At 48.4% G+C, this 18,635-nt stretch overlaps 1 long non-coding RNA gene and 1 pseudogene across 1 annotated transcript; both read left to right on the top strand.

Annotated features, from left to right (window-relative positions):
* The first annotated feature begins 561 nt into the window (after nucleotides 1–561).
* On the top strand, nucleotides 562–3,603 carry LOC108538925 (uncharacterized). The gene is made up of 2 exons (XR_001888228.1): nucleotides 562–1,312; nucleotides 3,434–3,603. It is a non-coding gene; the product is annotated as an uncharacterized LOC108538925 (long non-coding RNA).
* A 2,608-nt stretch (nucleotides 3,604–6,211) lies between these two features.
* Nucleotides 6,212–18,024, top strand: LOC108538911 (golgin subfamily A member 2-like; annotated as a pseudogene).
* The last annotated feature ends 611 nt before the right edge of the window (nucleotides 18,025–18,635 follow it).

Below are 18,635 nucleotides of genomic sequence, written 5' to 3'. Positions count from 1 at the left end.
ACCAACAGTGTAAAAGTGTTCCTATTTCTCCACATCCTCTCCAACACCTGTTGTTTCCTGACTTCTTAATGATTGCCATTCTAACTGGTGTGAGATGGTATCTCATTGTGGTTTTGATTTGCATTTCTCTGATGGCGAGTGATGGTGAGCATTTTTTCATGTGTCTGTTGGCTGTGATACAGCTATTTGTAATAATGTTTCATATGCTGTCTCCTTTGTGTTTTATTTATTTATTTATTTATTTATTTATTTATTTATTTATTTATTTATTTATTCTTGTGAGATGGAGTCTTGCTCTATCACCCAGGCTGAAGTGCAGTGGTGTGATCTCGGTTCACTGCAACCTCTGCCTCCTGGGTTCAAGCAATTCTCCTGCCTCAGCCTCCTGTGTAGCTGGAATTACAGGTGCCCATCACCACGCCTGGCTAATTTTTGTATTTTTAGTAGAGACGGGGTTTCACCATGTCAGCCAGTCTGATCTCGAACTCCTGACCTCAGGTGATCCACCTGCCTCAGTGTCCCAAAGTGCTGGAATTACAGACGTGAGCCACCATGACCAGCCCAAAAGCTTTGTGTTTTTAAAGATATTAGACATGTTTCTGTTTAAAAAAATATCTTAACAATAAGGTAGGAGAATAAGAGAAACTTTTTCCAAAAAAGAGAAATCATTGTGATTATTTTGTTCATTGGAATGTTGGATAATGTAGTCTGCTTCATTAATCATCAAGTGTGCTATGGATTTTTCCATTTTTACAGGATTTGTACCTCAATTGATGGAATACTGGTAATTCTTCTATTCCATTTGAAGATGAAAAAGGCCAAAATCATAGGCCTGGCATAGAAGTTGGATAATGAAGACAGCTGTGGAAGAACACATAGATACACACACATATATAAAGTACACAGACATATTATTTTTAAAGTTTATTTTTTAAAGTTTTAAAGTTTTTAAAATGAAAACTGGCCCTGCCCCTCTCCCAGAGTGAGCGGAGGACAGCGGTTGCATGAGCAGCTTTCCTTGTGAGGCCACAGGTCCCTCTGGACATGCTGCTGCCTGGCCATGGCTCCTTTCCTTTTCATCTTTCTGATAGACCAAGGGGCTTTGAGCATTAAGGTCACACCCCTATTATGCATTCTAGTGTGACCCTGGTTACACCTTCCCTGGCTCAGTCACACAGCTGTGTGGTAGGCTATTAGAAGTGTTTAGCAGTTGTCACTGGGATCACACTGATGTGGCCCCATCCCCGCCTCTCCCTGCTCCGTGATATCAGAAGAAACCTGACAGAGCAAATTGTCCACGGCCAAGAAAAAGGTAAAATGCACCAGGTTATGGCCCCCCGACCCAGGCCCAGTCCCCCTCCGATGGTAGGACTGCTGCCAGAGTCTGTGCCACTCCTGAGGCACACCAGGCTGGGCCCCACCCAGTGCCTCTGGGCTCCCCCAACCAAAATCTTGTCAGCCAGCCCCTCCCCTTCAGCAGCCCAGCCTCTGCCCTCACCAGTTGCCCCAGGGTGACTTTGGGTGGGTGACTCCTGGGGCTTCCTGCTCCATACTCAGTCTTCACCTTCTGCTGCCCCAAGTGTGACCTCCCTTGGGTCTTTGGGCTGACATCTCCAAGGACCTGGGTCCTGGCCCTGCACCCCCTTCCCACATCTCAAAGTGGTGACTCAGGCCTCATACTGATAGCCACCCCCCACCCCAGGGAGTAGTGGAATATAGTGACGTCACAGTTCCCCTAGGAACTGTCATTACTGCCACAAAACTGGCCTTTGATCTTAGGACCCAGTCCACTAAGTGTTCTCACCCTGCTTCTGGTTCCTCTGGTCACAGCACAGATTTCCAGCTGGAAGGGGAATGGGGACTATGGGACCTAGGAGTGAGAGGTTTCAGGCTGCCTTACTCCATGAGCAGAGACATTGACAATGTGAAAAGCCCACACTTTCCCTATGAGCTCAAAATGTTGACAGTGTCTCTGGGTGGCAATAGGAGAATGGGTTTGGTTTGATTTTCTCCCAGGCTTCTACTCTCCAGAGAGTTTAACATGTTTTTTCTGAGTTTTCCACCTCATATTCAAATTCTCCGTGGTTCTGGGACCAGAATGCCCTTCAATCAGTGGTTTCTGGAGTAAGATCTGCTTATCTTCTGTGGAACAGATCTTGGGAAACTGAATTTGACAGCTTGAATCTTCCTCATATCATCTCAACCTAGGGTACTTTGAGTGCCTGGGGTTGTTGCCTCTCGGGAAAGTGCTAGCCTGACTAGTTGTCAGAAGCCCTGTACTTTTATCCTGACTGAGTCCCTAATTTGCTGTTTGATTCTGGACAAGCCACCTCTCCTCCTTGGGCTTGCATTTCCTGAGGAGGTAGAGTTAGAGAATATCAAAGGGCTCTGTTAGCTCTGAGAGTCCAAGGCCCACTAGAGCTGGGCGTGGTGGCTCCTGCCTGTAATCCCAGCACTTTGGGAGACTGAGGCGGGTGGATCAGGAGGTCAGGAGTTTGAGACCAGCCTGACCAACATAGTGAAACCCCGTCTCTACTAAAAATACAAAAATTAACCAGGCATGGTGGCACATGCCTGTAGTCCCAGCTACTCAACTCAAGAAGCTGAGGCAGAAGAATCGCTTGAACTTGGGAAGCGGAGGTTGCAGTGAGTCGCGATGGTGCCACTGCACTCAAGCCTGGGCAACAGAGCGAGACTCCATCTCAAAATAAAAAAAAGGCCCACTAGAATGAAAACCTCAGGGCCAAGGGCTCCTGTTTGTCTTTTTCTGTCTTATATCCCTGCTATTAAGAACCATACCTGAGGCCGGACGCGGTGGCTGAAGCCTGTAATCCCAGCACTTTGGGAGGCCGAGATGGGTGGATCACGAGATCAGGAGATTGAGACCATCCTGGTTAACCTGGTGAAACCCGGTCTCTACTAAAAAAAAAAAAAAATACAAAAAACTAGCCAGGCGAGGTGGCGGGTGCCTGTAGTCCCAGCTACTCGGGAGGCTGAGGCAGAAGAATGGCATAAACCCGGGAGGCAGAGCTCGCAGTGAGCTGAGATCCGGCCACTGCACTCCGGCCTGGGCGACAGAACATACCTGGCCCATATGTGCTCAGTAAATGTTTGTTGAATGAATACACCTTTCTACATCACAAGCTGGCAGAAGGGTGGGCTTTTATCAGACTTCATCTCTAGAGGTTTATGTTACTGTCCCTTTGAGAGAATTCAGATTCAGACTTTCAGTTCTATGACTGTGGGCCAAAACCAACAAAGACTCAAATCCTCTTTCCTGGGAGCTTGAGGAGAGTTTACCAGTTCATGTTTCCATTGAGTCTGAGAACTTTGCCTTTAAAATCCATTCCTGGCTGCTGCCTACCCCATCCTGGTCTGGGGAATAGAGTTGAGGGGGCCACCCTTAGTCACCATCCTTTAACTGTCTCCACAGAAACAACAGAACCAAGAAATGGTGGATCAGTTGGAAGAAGTAACTGTTTGCTCACAACATGACTGCTGGATTTGGGGGGCACTCAGATGTAGAGGCTTCAGTCTAGTCTTACCCACTCCCAGCCTGGGGAAGAAGGCTCACCCCCCAGATTCCACCCCATCCCCATAAGGTCCCTGATAACTTGGTCCCATGGGTGGAACTGTCCTGGGACATTGGTGCCATTCTGGAGGCATGTCCCTTGCTGTACCATCTCTGCTTCCCCCTAGTAAGAGCTCTGTCTTCCTTTTCCTATAGGAAAAGAGTGCCACCAAAAGCAGGGAGCTCTAAGGAAGCAGTTACAGGTGAGTAGAGAGTGAAGTTCCCTCCTGTCCTCTGGAGAATGTTTCTTTCCTTCTCTTTTAGCTTTTGGCTTTTCTACCAAAGGTTCACATTCAGAATGTAGAAATCCTTGTATCAGAGAAAGCCAAGTTACAGACAGCCCTGGCTCACACTCAGCATGCTGCCAGGCAGAAAGAAGGTGGGAATCTGGGCACCCCATCATCCTTCAACTTGGTACTTTGACAGGCCATTAGGGGGAGTCCTTTGGGCCCCATCTGAACCTCTCTCATTCCAGGAGAGTCCGAAGATCTGGCCAGCTGCCTGTAGTATTCCTGGCAGTGTGTGGGAGAGTTGGAGCAGGCTCTTTGCTGTCTCCACACAGCAGAAGAAAGCAGACAGGGTGAGTCCAACCACCTGCCCCATCCCCTGGCAGCCTGGCTTCCCAGATGGCGGAGTGAGCCTAAAGGTCCCTTCTGCAGGATGGAATGTCCTGCCCAAAAAGCAGCATGGACCATTTCTCACTGCTTGTGTGTGTGGTTGTTAGAGGTAGCCTGGGGCTGAGTCAGCTGCTGTGGGTGAGTTAGGGGTCCTATGGAGAGCGAGCACTGGATGCAGAGTTCAGAGGCCAAGTCCTCGCCCTACCCTTAACTGGTTTTGGCCTTTGCCAAGTGCTAGGTGGGGCATATGGTATTTGTACTGTGAAGGTACAGAAGAGTATCTTCAGTATGTTACCATTTGTGTAGAGAGAGGGAACGTGTGTGTGTGTCTGCATACATACTATGATCATATACATAAAACGTGTCTGCAAGGATTCATCAACTCAGGAAGTGGTTAGGGGGAAAGGGGAAGGAGAGCATTAGGACAAATACCTAATGCATGCGGGGCATAAAACCTACATGACGGGTTGATAGGTGCAGCAAACCACCATGACACACGTATACCTATGTAACAAACCTGCACATTCTGCACATGTGTCCCAGAACTTAAAGTAAAATAATAAATAAATAAAACACAAAAAACTCAGGAGAGAGGAACAGGGTGGCTGGGAGATATTTCCCTTCTGTACCTTCTGAGTTTTGGACTATGTGAATGGATCATCCTTTCAAAAAGTGAACAAGAGATTGATTTCCCCTTCCTATCTGTGCCCCACCCCAGTGAACAAATGGGCTTAGAGAATCAGATATACCTGGGGGTTCAAATCCCAGCTCTGAGTGATCTTAGGCAAGCACTTAACCTCTAATACCCCATGGTTTTTATCGACACAATAAAGGTAATAATAGTAGTTGTCTCATATGGTGGTTGTGAGGATTAAATGGGATTGTTAGCATGGTGGCTAGTGAAGCACTCAATAAGGGTTCAAACAGTGGTAGTAATAACAGTAAAATAATAGCAATATTGTTTTATCCCTCTGGGCCTCTGTTAGCCAGCTATAAATTCAATCTCTTTCCCTGTCCCTCCACCCTTACTAAGTTCTTTTAAAAACAAATGAGACTGACCGGGCACTCAGACTCATGCTTGTAATCCCAGCACTTTGGGAGGCCTATGCTGGCGGATCATGAGGTCAGGAGTTTGAGACCACCCTGGTCAGCACAGTGAAACCCTGTCTCTACTAAAAATACAAAAATTAGCTGGGTGTGGTGGTGGGCACCTGTAAATTCCAGCTACCCAGGAGGCTGAGGCAGGAGAATTGCTTGAACCTGGGAGACCAAGGTTGCAGTGAGCCGAGATAATGCCACTGCATTTCAGCTTAGGCAACAGAGCTAGACTCCGTCTCAAAAACAAACAAACAAACAAACAAAAAGCAATGAGATTATGGACTTAGAAATGCCTTGAAAAAATGTCAGGTGTGATTCAGAGTGAGGAAGTGTTACTGTGGAATAGTTACTGAGCTATTGTTACTGGTCGGCCAGCTGCTCCTCTGCCTGCTATATCCTGACTTAATCTTGGTCTGTATTTTCAGTACAACAAGGAGTTAACCAAAGAGATAAACACCCTCAGGCTGGAGTTATACAAGAACACGTAGCATGGGGGAAGGTGGGATGGGAGGTCTGGGGGCCCTTAGCATGGGTGATATGCTGGGAGGTTGAAGGGGTACAGGTAAGCATGGTGAGGTGGTCATACAGGTTTGTACGTGTGCACAGTTAAGCTGTAGTGCTGGTGATTCATGGTGTAGCCTCGAACAACTCATGCCTTCTCTTGGGCCTGCCATCTGTAACTTTGGATTCCTGGGGTTCCTTCCAGTGCTATGGTTCTGTGGTTGTGAGGCACGGGTGGAGGGTTGATCACCAAAGCAGTCCTTTCTGTTCTTACTTCATTCCTTTCTCTACTGCCTCTGGCCATAACCAAATCAATGAGGACCTGAAGCAGGAGACATCAGAATTGGAAGAGAAGCTTCGAGTCCTAGTGACTGAGAAGGCTGGCATACAGCTTAACTTAGAAGAGCTACAAAAGAAATTACAAATGACTGAACTGCTTCAACAGGCTAAGGGCTGCAGCCGCAGAGGTGGTTGGAGCCCCATCCAGCTGGGGCCATGGTCTAGGGATCATGCCAAGAGTTGGAAAATTTCGGTCCTTGTTCTGGTCCTGCCATAGAATCCTCTAGAGAGTGCTAAAAATCTACAAATTGGGGCCCTACCATAGACCTGGGGAATCAGAATCTCAGGGTTAGGGCTTAAAAAAATTTTTTTTAAAGCATCATAGATGAAAACCATTATTTTATAAATTACATTTATATGGCTAGCTAATGAGTCTGTTTATTTCCATCTGAGGTTCAAGCCAATACTTCCACTATTTCATGGGTAATAATAGAGTAGAGGTTTTGTTTGTTTGTTTGTTTGTTTGTTTGAGATGGGGTCTCTCTCTCTCTATCACCCAGGCTGGAGTGCAGTGGTGTGATCTTGGCTCACTGCAGCCTCTACCTCCCAGGCTCAAGCGATCCTCCTGCCTCAGCTTCTCAAGTAGCTGGGACTATAGGCACATACCACCACGCCTGGCTAATTTTTGTATTTGTAGAGACAGGGCTTCGCCATGTTGCCCAGGCTGGTTTTGAACTCCTGAGCTCAAGCGATCCACCTCCCTCAGCCTCCCAAAGTGTTGGGATTCAGACGTGAGCCACCATGCCCAGCCTGAGATCTTTTTAAAATTATTTAATTTTTTATTTCTGAAACAAAGAAACTTGACAGCAGAGTTGTATTGACTGGGTTGTACATTGAGCCTAGCCCTAGCCCTTTTAAGGGGCACTGTTGTAATGGCCCAGTCTCCCCGAATCTAAACTTCTCACTCTTCACTATCTAGTTTTCAAGGCATTGTGAAGGCCCTGATGCTAAACAGCAGTTACCGCAGGCCATGGAGAAGCGGGCATAGCTAGAAGCACATCTGGGGCAGGTGAGGCTTTGCAGGGGAGGGACGTGGAAGGAAGATGACCCCAGGTGGCCAGGAGCAGGTGAGGACCAGTGACAGCCCTTCATAACTTCTGTCCCCATTCTTGAAGGTAATGGAGTCAGTTGGACAACTACAAATGGAGAAAGAGACGTATGCTGGAAATCTGAAAGGAGGGGGTGCCATGTGGCGGCAGAGGATGCAGTAGATGTCAGAGCAGGTGAGACCTGACCCTTCAGCCCCCCACCTTATATAGATCACTTGATCTTTCTAGGCATCTGCAAAATGGGAAGACTATAGCCAGAGGTGATCATGGGTCTAGGCTATGTGGCGGCAGGGTCAGAGAGGGAGATGGTAGCCCGTCCAGCCATCAGCCCCTCTCTTCAGGGCCCTTTCCCGCTGTATTTTGGGCAGGTGCGCACATTGAGAGAGGAGAAGGAGCATAGCGTGAGTTGGGTATAAGAACTGGAAATGAGCTTGGCTGAACTGAGTAACCAAATGGGTCAGCTGGGGCTGTGGTGACCTGGGAGCAGGACTGGTGTCAGAGCGCTGTGGGGGTGGCTTAGAATGCCTCAGGGAGGTGGGTGGAGGGAGGGCTTTGGGGCAGAAGGAAAGAGGTCTGTGCCAGGAGTTGGCAAGTCTCGTAATCTCCATGAGCCTCAGTGTTCCCATCAGCAAAGAGGGAAGCGTGCCCATTGTCAGCCATCCACAGTTGTCTCTATCAGAAAGTGGCTTAGAAGACTGGCTAATATCCAGGTGCAAGAAATCATTAGCAGGGAGGCCAAGTTTGGGGAGCCTGAAAGGAGCTGTGGACCAAGAGGAGGGTTTTTTTTTTTGAGAATTCAGAGGCCCTTACTGTCACTTCCTTTCTTACCTGAACCATGCCCCTGGAACTCCAAGCAGGGCCCTCCAAGGTGAAGCAGCAGCTACAAGCAGAGGCTGACCACCTGCAGAAGGAACTGGAGAGTCTGGCAGCTCCAAGCCCAGGAGCAAGACACTGAGGGCTTCAGTCATCCAAACCAGGAGTGGAGGAGAGGCTGCTGGAGCTGCAGCAAGTGGCCAAGTTCTTGGGGGAGCAGGCAGAGTCGCACAGACAAATCTTGGAGACCATGCAGAATGACTGCACCACCATCAGCCGTATGCTCACCCAGAACCACGAGCTCAAGGAGCAGCTGTCTGAGCTGCGGAACGGACTCGTAAAGCTGGTGCGTGACCCCATCAGGAGAGCCTGCCCTCCTCCCTAGCCCTCCCGACCTTTGTTTTCCCACCCATAAAATGAGGCAGTGTACCCCTAATGTGAGATGGTACTTCTGAAGGTACCTGTGAACCAGAGCCCTGCTCTGATGGCTGTGGGGAAGAGAGAATAATTTTTCTAACCTGCCTCCACCCTTCCTGGTGCCATGGGAGGCAGACACCAAGTTCTAGGGTCTCCAGCTGCAGTGGATGGCTGCCGATTGCTTCTCTCTGTCCAGACTAACGAGAACATGGAGATTACCAGTGCAATGCAGTTGGAATAGCACGTAAAGAGGGAGCTGGGAAAGAAGCTGGGCAAGCTAAAGGAGACGGTAACACTGCCCCATCCAAGAAGAGCTGGAAGGCGGGCACTAGCCTCTAGGGAGGGGAGGTGTGAGGCCAGAGGCAGCTCCAGCCTGGGGGACAGGTGACCCCAGCACCCTCCAGGGCAGTCCTGTGACTGTTTCTTGCTTCCTGCCATCTGATTTTTAGTGGTGGGCTCCTCCCAGATCTGAACATCATCATCCCAGCTAGAGTCATGGAGCCCCCCAAACATAGGGAAAGAGATGGTGGTATAAGAGGCTCCTTAGAGTCAAACTAGATTCTGGCCTTGGCTCCCCTGGTCACCATTCAACTACTTTGCATCTCTAAGTCTCGGTTTCTTTACCTTAAAAGGGAAGTTAGCACCTTCCTCACAGAGGTGCTGAGGATTAAATGAGATAATACGTGGAAAGCATTAGGCATGTGGCACAGTTAGCAGATGGAGGTTGGCTCCCTCTGCTTTTCCATCAGTCTGTGGCCTAGTTTAAATGGTGGGAGGAAGGGTGTGAGATTTAAGGCTGGGTGTAGGGGATCAGTCAGTGTGGTTGGAAAAATTGTAAGATGAAGTTATAGGATATAGACACAAACCTTGGAAGGCCAGAAGGTCTGCACAGCTTCAGTAAAGGATTTGGCTGAAAGCAGCCTAATCCCCTTTACCTTGAGTTGATAGCAGTAGAGCAAATAACATGGGAATGTGGGGGAGTTTATCTGAATAGCTTGTTTACTCATGTGGTCCTAAGACCAACCTTTGATTATCCGTGGGTGCATGATTGCTCTCTACTCGGTGGTCGGCAAAGTTAATCACTCACAGGTGTGTTGACTCAAAGCCTTTGTCATTAAGTCTGTGCTGAATAAATGCCCTCAGGGCCAGCTAGTCAAGGCACATAACTCTTTTTGTGCGTGGCCTGGCCCCTTAGCCGCTCTGTCACTGAATATGGGTGTCTGAGTATGTTATTCATCTGCCGTGCAGCTGGGATCTGCAGGATAGACCCTTGCAAGTGGTGCCCTGTATGAGGCACACTGTGAAGGATCACAATGGACCCCTCGGAAACAAAGATGAAAAGAACTGTGCAGTCAGTAAGTCAGTAAGCCATTGATGCCCACTCGGAATTTCCAAGTTTGGGGGGATTGTTCAGGCTAGGGTTTCATCATGGGACAACAGTTATCAGCTTAACAGAAACAGTATATAAAAGTATTGAAACTGGGCCAGGCGCGGTGGCTCAAGCCTGTAATTCCAGCACTTTGGGAGGCCGAGACGGGTGGATCACGAGTCAGGAGATCGAGCCCATCCTGGCTAACACGGTGAAACCCGGTCTCTACTAAAAAATACAAAAAACTAGCCGGGCGAAGTGGCGGGCGCCTGTAGTCCCAGCTACTCAGGAGGCTGAGGCAGGAGAATGACGTGAACCCGGGAGGCGGAGCTTGCAGTGAGCTGAGATCCGGCCACTGTGCTCCAGCCTGGGCGACAGAGCGAGACTCTGTCTCAAAAAAAAAAAAAGTATTGAAACAGCTGCTTAAAGCTAGTGGAGCCTCGGTTTCACAGGCTCAATTAAGGGACCTAATGCAAACTGTTGTCTCACATAACTCATGGTTCCCAGAAAAAGGAACGCTAGACGTAGAGCTCTGGCAACAAGTGGGGAGAGATCTTAATCAACATCATGCGCAAGGGCAACAGGTCCCAGTATCATTTTTAACGCTATGGGCCTTAGGGTGACCCTGGCTCTGTTATACACAGAAGAGCCTAAAAAGGGGAAGGAGGAGGAACCGTCACCTGCCTTACCACCTCCTTTTCGCTCAGCCCTGATATCACCAGACCAAAATAACAAAGAGGAAATGGAGGTTTTGCCTGAGCCCCCTCCGGCAATAAATAGGAAAAAAGACAAGAGCTACGCTACAGCTATGGGACCCTTTCTTAGGCAAGAGGCATTAAAAGGGGAGCTCTTAGCCTGCCTGGTAATGCAAGGTTGACAAGGCAATTGGGTATATAAACCTATTTCTTTTAACGTTTATAAAAAGTTAAGAAAAAGCATTAGAGGTTGAAGCCGTGTGGCCAAGCTGGTGGTAAGCAGAAGGAAATGCTTGACAGCAAAGGAAGCTCGCAGACCTGGAGCCAGCGAGTGCTTCCAGGAACTCGGCCTGCACAGACGTAGCAGTGACAAGGAGCCAGGCCCAGCACACCAGAGCTGGCCTGCTAGGGAGGGGCAGGAGGCGTGCACAAAGGTCCACTCGGCTGGCAGCATCTGCCCAGTGGGAGCAGGGTGAGGGAGCAGCACAGACAAAAGGCGGCACAGACAAAAAGCAGCGCAAGTGCAACATAGCCGCCGCCCTGGGACCCAGCTGCTAGACGCCCCAGCTCCGCAGGTGGCCCACGGCAAAATTTCACGTGTTCCTTGTATACAAGTGACATCCCAGATTATAATTCTCTGCTGAGATTTAAGTACAATTTAAGAATTTAAAACACATCTTTCTAATAATGGCCACTGTTGCTTTTACACTATTCCCCTGGAAAAGCAAGACAGAGAAAAATTTGTGTTTACAATACCAGCTATCAATAATGAAAGGCCAGCTTGCCAATTTCATTGGAAAGTGCTTCCTCAAGGAATGCTAAACAGTGCTGCCATGTGTCAGTATCATGTAAATCAAGCTTTGTTCCCCAGTAGAAAAGAATTTCCTGATTGCAAGGTTATTCGTTTTATGGATGATATTCTACTAGCAGCCCCAACAGAGCCAATGCTTTTAAGTTTATATACCTCTATCATAAAGAATGCACAGCTGAGTGGTTTAATCATTGCACCTGAAAAAGTACAAATGTCCTCTCCTTGGAAATATCTTGGGTACATACTTACTTCCTGGTCAGTAAAATCTCAAAAGGTTAAATACTAGCAACTTACACACCTTAAATGATTATCAGAAATTACTAGGCAATTTTAACTGGCTTCACCCCACCTTGGGCACTCCTACTTATAAGCTGCAAAACTTATTTTCTATCTTAAAGGGCAACACAGCCCTGGATTCTCTCAGATATTTAACCCCTGCAGAAAAAAAAAAAAAAAAAAAAAAAAAAAAAAAAAAAAAAAAAAGATGAAAGAAATAGACAGTCTATTTCTCAAAGACAACTAAATCTCATAGATCCAAAATATTCTGTTCAATTGTTTATTTTTCCCACTAAACACTCCCCTACAGGGTTAATAGGACAAATGGCTCCAGAGCTATGCTTTCTAGCATGGGGTTTTTTGCTCACATACCGAGACTAAAACACTATCTCCCTATATCCGGTTAATCAGTAAAGTCATATTCAGGCTGCAGATGATGCAGTCACTTACTAGGTTGTGATCCTGATATCATCAGGATTCCTTTAAATAAAAAGCAATTCAAAGCAGTATTGCCCTTATCGATGGACTTCCAAATAGCACTCTCTGACTACACAGGTCAAATAGAGCATGTCATTTCTGCTAACTCCTTCAGTTTATCATACTCCTATGATTTTCCCTACAAAAATAGTTCACTTCCCCATAAATGCTTTAACACTGTTTACTGATGGTTCTAGTAAACATGGAAAAGCAGCAGTCTGGTAGAGACCACATAATTCCATCACTCGATCTGGATTTACTAGCACTCAGAGAGCTGAGGTTGGGGCCTTGATATTGGCTTTGGAAACTTTTTCCACTCAGCCCCTCAATATTGTTAGTGACTCTGCTTATTCTGTTTATTTACTGCAGAACCTTGAGACAGCCCTAACTAAGTCCACTCTGGAGTCCACCCTGTGTGCTCTTTGACTTCAGCAATTGCTAGATCAGTGTACACATCCTATTTTTATTACACACATTCAGGGCCACAGCTCACTGCCTGGCCCATTGACTTACAGCAATGATCAAGCATACCTTCAGGTTGTGACATCACTGCTTGACCAAGCCACCCAATTGCATCAATTTTTCCGGCAAAACTAGAGAAACTTGTCTAAACAATTTCCATTTACCCAGAGGCTGGCTAAACAAATTATCCTGCAATGCCGAGATTGCCAGCTCACAGGCACGTCCCCTCCTTTAACAAGTGTTAACCCTAGAGGATTGGAACTTAATCAGTTATGGCAAACAGATGTTACACACATCCCTGAATTTGGAAAACTTAGATATGTACATGTATCCATTGATACCGATTCTCATTTAATTAGTGTACATGCCCTTCCTGGAGAGTCTACTCGATATGTCATTAAACATCTTCTTTTAACTTTTGCATTTATGGGGCAACCCACAAAAATTAAAACTAATAATGGTCTAGCTTATGCCAGCTCACAATTTCAACAATTTTGTCACATGTGGAACATCCAGCATTCCACAGGCATCCCATATCATCCCCAAGGACAGGCCATAGTAGAATGTGCCCACTCCACCCTTAAAAATATGCTCAAAAAACAAAACAGGGGAGTATGGGTAAGGACCTTGCAACACTATTGGCACAAGCCTTTTTTACCCTTAATTTTTTAAATTTAGATGATAAATTTCAATCCGCTGTAGAAAAGCCCTTTGCTAAAACCTCTTAAGACATAAAACTGCAGTTTTATGGAAAGATGTAAACAGTAATGTATGGTGTAGTCCAAATGAATTGTTAACTTGGGGAAGAGGGTATACTTGTGTTCACACCCCCTCAGGTCCTCTTTGGATTCCAGCATGATGCATCAAACCATACCATTATGTGGCCAGGACCCAACCTGGTACCAGAAATGAAGGAAGTGACCCTACAGGACTCGCTGCCCTGGATGATGCGGCTTCCTCAGATGACACAAGCCCTGGACATTACCTGTGGGATGCTGAAGAAGGCAACTCAGGAGGCTGAATGAATCCTGCTCTGGACACAGACACCATTCACTCCAGATAATCTGTTCCTTGCTATGCTCTCTGTTGTACGTTGCAACTCACATAGGGTATTGATCCTTCATATGCTCTTGCTTTGTCTGCAACCTATACCTGCTACACTCTATTGGGCTCATATCTTAGATTCACCTTTCTTTCGCCCTGTCACCTGGGCAGACACCGCCTTCTCAGCCTTTAATAACGTAACTGCTTGGCTAGGAGGGATAGATTTACCCCCAGTGGGGTCCCTCATTAATGGCACACTTTAGACTAAGGTGCCAGGTAACACTACATTCCACTATCCTCCCACTCTGTGTAAGTTATAAAGGGTCTAACCCTTACTGTGTACCTGCCCAAACACACTTATGGCTACATCATGACAAAGGAAATGTCTTAACATTCCTAGCTGCAGGTAGCCTCAAACCAGGCGATGCAATCAATGCCACTTTCCCAAACATTCCTTCCTGTGCTAAAGAACAAAGCTAGGAAAGTAATGGATTCCACTTTAGCTGGGAGGTCTGTCATGGGGAAAAAGCCCATATCCTCCAGTTAGGCAATATCCTCCATCTTAGACTGGAGGTCCCACAGCCATTTGCAGGGAAGCCTTACTGATGTCCTCATCCATCATGGCATCAATCACAGTTTTGTAGCCACGTCCCATTCCCCTATGATTTGGGCCAATGTGGGGGTGGATATTTCAGACATCAAGTAAAGTCTATGCCACCCCAAGACACTTTGTGGTGCCTGGGACATCTTAGCACTTCCTTTGATACCTGGCATGGGACATATCATAATTCTAGTCACAACTATACTATAATCTTTATTCATAATCACACTGATCAGTGCCTGATTTGCACTACCCATCCATATGTTTTCTTTATAGGAACTAATATTTCTGTTATACCCCAAAACTCCACGTTTGTGACCCAGGTGCAGGGACAGACTTGGTTCGCCTCATGTATTACTAATTACAATATATAATTTAAATATTACTGGAGTCATGGTATTAAGGAGACAATCTGAGGCATTTCCACCAGTCAATTTGACATGCGATTGGCAAGGTTCCTCTGCCTTTGCCATCTTAGAACGTGCCCTGTCCCAGGTCAGACCCAAAAGATTCATAGGCACACGTGTAGCCTTTATAGTCTCAGCCATAGTCATCCCAGCAACTGCTAGTGTGGCTGTAGTGTCTATTACTGAATCAGTAAAAACAGCTGCTTTTGTAGATAATTTGGCCAGAAATGTTACTAATGAGCTTCTCTTACAGCAAGGTATAGATCAAAAGATTCTTGCACACCTGCAAGCCCTTGAGGCTGCCCTTGGAATATGTGGGGGAGCGACAAGATGCACTGGCATTCCAACAGCAGTTAAACTGCGACTGGGAGCATAATCATATCTGTGTCACTTCTCTACCATGGAATCAATCAATACATAGTTGGGATGAGGTGAAACAACACCTCTGGGGAACGGAACCTTTCATGACAATTTAACAGCAGACATAAGGCAACTTAAAAATACAATTTTAGAATCCCTTCATACTGTAGATCTATCTACATACTCAACAAACAGCCATATGGAAGGGTGTGCAAGATCATCGCTCCTGGATAGACCACCGCTCCTGGGCATCACTCCTTGAGTGGAAAAGAATGTTGCTAATTACACTTATGTTTGTCTTATGTTATTTACTAATTTTAGGATGCAAAGCCGGAATAAGAGCAATGACCACCATTACTGACAAACCAGTTGTCGCACACACTTGTACTCTCCAGCTAACAAGACTGAATGCAAAAAACAGAAAAGGGGGAGATATAGGGGATCAGTCAGTGTGGTTGGAAAAATTGTAAGATGAAGTTATAGGATATAGACACAAACCTTCTTGGAAGGCCAGAAGGTTTGCATAACTTCAGTAAAGGATTTTTTCTGAAATCCTTTTTACCCCTAATCCCCTTTATCTTGAGTTGATAACAATAGAGCAAATAACATGGGAATGTGGGGGAGTTTAGCTGAATAGCTTGTTTACTCATGTGGTTCTAAGACCAACCTTTGATTATCCGCAGGTGCATGATTGTGCGCTACTTGGGGGCGGGTCGGCAAAGTTAATTACCCACAGGTGTGTTGACTCAAAGCCTTTGTCATTAAGCCTGTGCTGAATAAATGCCGTCAGGGCCAGCTAGTCGAGGCCTGCAGTTGCCACAACTCTTTCTGTGCATGGCCTGGCCCCTTAGCTGCTCTGTCACTAAATATCAGTGTGAGTATGTTATTCATCTGCCGTGCAACCGGGGTCTACAGGACAGACCCCTGCAGCTGGGGAAGGAGGCATGGGACTCTGGGAAAGGGAGATAGTCACTTAGGCCTGGAACAAAGGGGCCAGGGGCCTGGGTAGGCAACAGAGCCACACAGTGACCTTGCTACCCCATTTATGGGCCAGCCACCACCTGCCCTCATGCCCAGGGTCTTTCTGCAGATGGAGCTGAAGAGCCAGGAGGCTTAGTCTGCAGCAGCAGCAAGACCAGTACCTGAGTCACCTGCAGCAGTATATGGCCACCTGTCAGCAGCTGACCTCTGAGAAGGAAGGGCTGCACAACCAATTACTGCTGTGGACCCAGCTTGCAGACCAGCTGCAGCAGCAGGAAGCTCAAAGCAAAGCAGTGGCCAAGATGGCCTGCCAAGAGTTGTGGGAGATCCAGGTGAGGGAGTTGCTTAGGGCAGGGCCCTGAGGGGAATAACCTGGCAACCTCTGTGCCTTCTCACTCTCTTTCTTGGCCCCTTAGGAGTGCCTGGAAGCTTTCAGCCAGCAGAACCAGCAGCCTCAGGCCCAGTTGAGCCTCATGGCTCTACCTGGGGAAGGTAGCGGAGACTGCTCACAGAAAGAGGAGAGAGCCCCAGGAGGAAGGGATAACTGTTAGCAGCACAGGATTGAGGAGTTGAACAGACTTTTAGAACAGCTGGTCATTATGCCAACCAGGTCTCCACACTAAGTTCGGCACCAATATGGTGACCTCCTGGGAGCAGGGGACCACCAGGTTGCCTAAGGATGGGTGAACTGGCCCAGGTCAGAAATGGAGCAGGTCAGAACTCCCGTGCCTATTGATAGTGGGACTGCACCTAGGCAACACGGCAAGATCTTGGCTCTTTAAAAATATAATGAGGCCGGGCATGGTGGCTCATGCCTGTAATCCCAGCACTTTGGGAGGCTGAGGCGGGTGGATCACGAGGTCAGGAGTTCAATCAAGACCAACTTGGCCAAGATGGTGAAACCCCGTCTCTACTAAAAATACAAAAATTAGCCAGGTGTGGTGGCGGGCGCCTGTAATCCCAGCCACTCGGGTGGCTGAGGCAGAGAATTGCTTGAACCCAGGAGGCGGAGGTTGCAGTGAACGGAGATCGCGCCACTGCACTCCAGCCTGGACAATAGAATGAGACTCCATTTCAAAATAAAGAACAGCTGCTCATTCCCCGCTAGGGAGGGACTGGCCCGGGGTTACACAGTGAGAGTAGGGGCAGAGGTGGGCCCACTCTACCCTTGTTGGGTTGTCTGAGGACCTCTCTGTGCCACCCCCAACAGGAGATGGACTGGACAGTGAGGAGGAGGTGGAGGTGCCTCAGCCCATGCCGAGCATCCTGGAGGACCTAGAGAGCCAGAAGGCCATGGTGAGCCTGACTCCCCCTGCCCCACCTTTGCTGCCTCCCTCCATGGTCCCTCCCAAACCCCCTTCTGCTCTTGGGTTCCCGGCCTTCTGATTTCTCTGGACCCTCACCCCTTCCCTGGGAGCCAGTGGTCAGACACCATTTCACCTGTGACTCACAGGTGCACCGTCTGAGGCTCCCCAAGGCAAGGACTGCTCTCCACTTCCCTGCCCTGTTCGTCCTGTGTATCCCCCTATAAGAATGTGTACCTCTTGCCTGCAGGGGGCATTTTTCAACTCAGCTGTAGCTAGTGCCGAAGAGGAGCAGGCACGGCTACGTGGGCAGCTGAAGGAGTGCACTGCCAGCGCATGGCTCATCTGCTGGCCTCGGCCCAGAAGGAACCTGAGGTGGCAGCCCCAGCCCCAGGAACTGGGGGCGATTCCATGTGTGGGGAGACCCACTGGGCCCTGCAGGTGGCCATGGAGAGGCTGTAGGTGAGTGAGTCTTTCCTGGCATGGGCCAAAAAGGGTTGGGGGCAGGCAGGTGGCTGCCTTAATGTGACCCCATTATTTTGGCTCCAGAGCCGCTTTATGGAGCTCATGCAGGAGAAGGTGGACTTGAAGGAGAGGGTGGAGGAACTGGAACATTGCTTCATCTAGCTGTCTGGAGAGACAGACATCACTGGGGAGTGGGAAGCCAGGGCACAGCAAGGAGAGCTGCACATCGGTCAGAGGGGCCCCAGCGTCTGAGCCCTGTCCTCCGGTAGGAGAGTACATCGCACTGTACCAGAGCCAGAGGGCAGTGCTGAAGGAGCAGCACCGGGAGTAGGAGTGCATCAGCAGGCTGGCCCAGGACAAGGGAAGAGATGAAGGTAGGGCGTGGAACATCTCTGCAGGAGTGGGGGTGGGGTGGGGATGGGCTCAGGCACAGGCAGAGCAGCTGAGTACCCCTCCCTCCAGGTGAAGCTGCTGGAGCTGGCGTTACGGCTTGTGAGCAACTGCAACGAGTAGCATGGCAGATCCCTGGCAGCTGCCCAGAACCCTGCTGATGAGCCCACTCCAGGGGCCCCAGCCCCCCAGCAGCTTGGGGCTGCCGACAAGCAGGGTAGTGAGTAGAGCCCTCAGGCAGGGTGGGCACACAGGAGCCAGGGGAGGGCTTGCACAGTGCCCTGCCTCCCTCTCTCCAAAGATCTTTGTGAGGTGAGCCTTGCCAGCAGAGGGGAGCCTGTGCAAGGAGAGGCAGGGAAGGATTCTCCCTGCGGCAATCCCACTGAGCAGCAGATCATACAGCTGCTTTATGAGATGCAGAACCTCCAGGAGCACCCAAGCTTGGGCAGCAGCCTTTGCATTCCTTTTTTGTACCAGACTGCTGAGAACGATGAGGTGAAGATCACCATCATCTAAAAGCCGGCCACTGTCAGCAAAATCTGGAGAAGTGGGGCTGGAGGCTCTGCCTCTACTGTGTCCCTACCACCT

Source organism: Rhinopithecus bieti, unplaced genomic scaffold, assembly GCF_001698545.2.
Source record: "Rhinopithecus bieti isolate Rb0 unplaced genomic scaffold, ASM169854v2 scaffold_15133, whole genome shotgun sequence".
In the NCBI taxonomy this organism is placed as follows: Eukaryota; Metazoa; Chordata; class Mammalia; order Primates; family Cercopithecidae; genus Rhinopithecus; species Rhinopithecus bieti.
Note: the sequence above shows the minus strand (reverse complement) of the source record. Positions and strands in the feature narration are given on the sequence as shown.